Raw genomic sequence first — 3,365 nt, 5'->3', positions numbered from 1 at the left:
ACACACACACAGAGAACTCTGTGTTTGTTTTCGTGACTCCAGCAGCTCTGCCCATGGGAGGGCTATCCATTCCTCAACCACTCATCTTCTGGGCATCTTGAGACAGCCATTCTCAGGGTCCTGATTTCAACTCCGCTCTCTTTCCTTTCATGCTGGCTGTTTTGCAATTTAATTTCTTAATGGAAATGTTCAGATATCAAAATTTATGTTGCTCTTAGAATTTTTTTTTATTGCCAGATAGTTCCTATTGGGACTAAAACTTAGTGGGGAAAATAGAACCGTCTGGGGCTGAGGAATATAGTGTTGATTCAAAATGTTCTTTAAACACGCAGCAGGTTTGGAATCGTAAATATCATATTTATATCTTGTTTTGGCTTCAGTGATTCCATTTCCTTGTCTGTTTATAGCCCTTTTATAACTTCCAGACGCATGCAGTGGTGACAGGGTTGGGAGACAGATGCCATTGCAAGATGCTTCATCATGCAGAACCATTTTTTGATGACTGCAGGTTGCCTCTGTGTGGCCTCATGACGTGCAAAGTTGCCTATGCTTCGCACTCGCTGTGAAAATAACACGTTGCTGTTATGCCAAATGTTGCTTGATTTAGCTGCATTTCCAGCTAGTTCTATGCAATCCGTGCTCTGCTTCTCAAGCACTCGATGTTCAAGCAGTGTACTGTACCTAGAGAGGTTTTGTTTTTGTGAAAGCCCCAGGAAATCAAGGTTGCCCAACTTGACAGTAACTCTATTAATTATAGTGCCATAGGTGTGTGCGGGGCTTTACAGACAGGTCGAAGACAAGGTGCCTGCCATGAGGAATTTCCAGTCAACGGGTCACCACCTGCTCACACTCCTGATTTTTGTTACTGCTGATGTACCGTCTTTCATTTTGTTTCCACCATGACACATCTGTGTCTTATAGCCAGTCTCCTGGTGGTTTTCTCGAGATGAGGGCCATAGATCTTCGTGTTTCACAGGGATTATTTCTTTTGTCCCATTGCTGCTTCTGGTATTAACGTTTCCTAAAGTAAATACACCAAGTGTTTTTTGACTAAGACATCTTGCCATTCCACTTTGTATGGGAAGTCTGAGCCTTTCCAGTTCATTTGTTACCATGTCTCTGACCCATGCAGAGGCTAGATACCTGTTTTGACTATTCTTCAGACAGTGATTGGGATGCTCCCTGGGATCTATTTCCTAGTAGACCCACTGCAGAGGCTTTAGGGAGCTGGAGATGTCTAATGTCCTGCTTAGTATTTTATCCAAGCCATGATCCACCTGTTTTGTCACGTTTCTAATATTTTCCTGTCTTGTTTTAGGTTTTGCTGCTGGACAGTATTAGAGGTAAAAGCGTCCCTGTAGGAGTGGCTGGTTTAAATGCGACGGCCCCGGATGGTTTTGTTCCATTGTGCCAAACTCTCTCCTGGTCCCCCTCTCATACTATTAGCCTCAGCTACTTCTCCTTGTGTTTGGTGAAATTGTTGTGCCTTGTGGGTCCAATGAGCTATAAATGCAGCAAACCTTGTTTCTTACCTCTAAGTGAGGAGAGATGGAGCTAAGATAATTTTGGTACCTTTTCTATTTAACTGCAGGAATAGTGAAGTCTTACTAGTGTTGTTTGATTTGTATTATCATAGGGCTCCTTGGTCTGTATTTCCACCATCAGGACTAGCAGTGCCATTCCAGAGAGGGGAGAGCATAGAGACCTCTCCATACAAAGCCAGGACCAGAGATGATGGGCCCAAACAGAACATGGGTAGTCATCCAGAACATTGGCTTACCACAGCCTGGCGTATCCCTCCAAAGAGACTCCGGAGGCCTTGCCTTTCCACAGGAAGTGCCTTTGGACAGTGGAGGGGAGAGGTGAGCACTCACAATATATCACCAATGGCTGCATGTTAAAAATTCCCAAACCTTTACTGGAGTGTCTCATTCTGTTTGTATGAAGTGTTGTGAGAAAGCAGCTGCAGGCAGGTCACTCTCAAGGTGAATGTGCGAAGTGGCCGCAGGCCAGAGAAACATAAAGGCACGTTTTCATTTCAAAAGCGTGTGTGCTCTCGGCAAGCCCCTGGGGCTCCTGGCATGTGGCTGAGGCAGACCTTGCGCTCCGAGTTCGGGCATCCTGTTCTAAATCCATCCGGAGTGGCACTCTGCCGTGGGTTACTGACTTACATTTGATGCAGTTTCTTGGGGAGGAGATTTACTTGAGTTTTCCCCATGTTTTCCCTAAAAGAAAGAAATCCACAAATACCTTCTGCATCTGGAGCTGCATGGAGGAATTTGGCAGGCCAAGGAGGTTTTAACCTCAAGAGTATGACATGACAAGCTGCTAGAACATTTTGAAATATTACATTGTTTGGAATATTCCAGGCGAAGGCTGGGAAAGCAACAGTTATCGGCTTCCCCGTGAAACCCCAGACACAAACTCTGTAATGTACTTTTATTAATTTACAAAAACAAAATGATGAATGATGGGTTCATATTTACTCTCCTTAATCAGCTTTTTTTACTGTTGTAATTTTCTAACCATCTTGTTGAATGTTTGGGCCGGATGTTAGGAAGAGGAGCCACCGCTCTGCATGCAAATGTGCATTTCCAGTAGGTTAGCGTTAGTTAAGCACCAATAGACATGCAGGGCACAGTCTTCTGCTGAAATGCACGTGTACATGTCCAACGCAGGCTCCGAGTTGCGTTAGCTTCAGGTAAGGGGGCTGAAACAGAATGAGCTTCCGGCTCATCTGTCCATCAGAAGGGCTGGGGGGCCCCGCCCCTGTCCCCAAAAATCTGCAGGTCGCCTGTCATTCGTCTGAGAGGAAAAGGGCCATTTGCTACTATGCATCAGCCTGGTCTTCCCAACTGTCGGTGCCCCTCAAAAGCATGGTTCCTGATCAAGTGAGTAAGGGCACCCTGCACCAGCTAGTGCTGTTTCACCCTGGGACTTGCACCAGGAAGGTTTGAAGGAGAGTGCTCAGTGGAAATCAGCCGGTCTCCCCACCCCACCCTGTGGGCCTAGATTCCTGTGGGATCTCTCTGGGGAGCTTCTGGGGGGTCTAGAGAAAGGGGGAGTACACTGCCAAGCCCCTCCTCCTTAGGTGCCCCACCAGCCCAGCTCCAGCAATCTCTGCAGAATGGGTATGCGAGGAGTATGGCCAGTGTGCAAAGACCTACCTAGTTGTGGTGATTTCACCTGGAGCCAGAGGCCATGCCTGTTTTGGGCCTATCCCTCTGCTACTAAGGGTATGTCTGCCCTGTAATCTGAGGGACGATCCCAGCATGGATGGACATAGCTACCTAGATTTCTCCATTTTAGCATGGCTACAAACAGCAGTCTAGAGCTGAGACGCTGGCTTCTGCGTGGGCCGTCCA

The sequence above is a fragment of the Dermochelys coriacea genome, chromosome 9, assembly GCF_009764565.3.
Source record: "Dermochelys coriacea isolate rDerCor1 chromosome 9, rDerCor1.pri.v4, whole genome shotgun sequence".
Taxonomy (NCBI): domain Eukaryota; kingdom Metazoa; phylum Chordata; order Testudines; family Dermochelyidae; genus Dermochelys; species Dermochelys coriacea.
The sequence above is the reverse complement of the archived record's forward strand: the minus strand, read 5'-3'. Positions refer to the sequence as shown.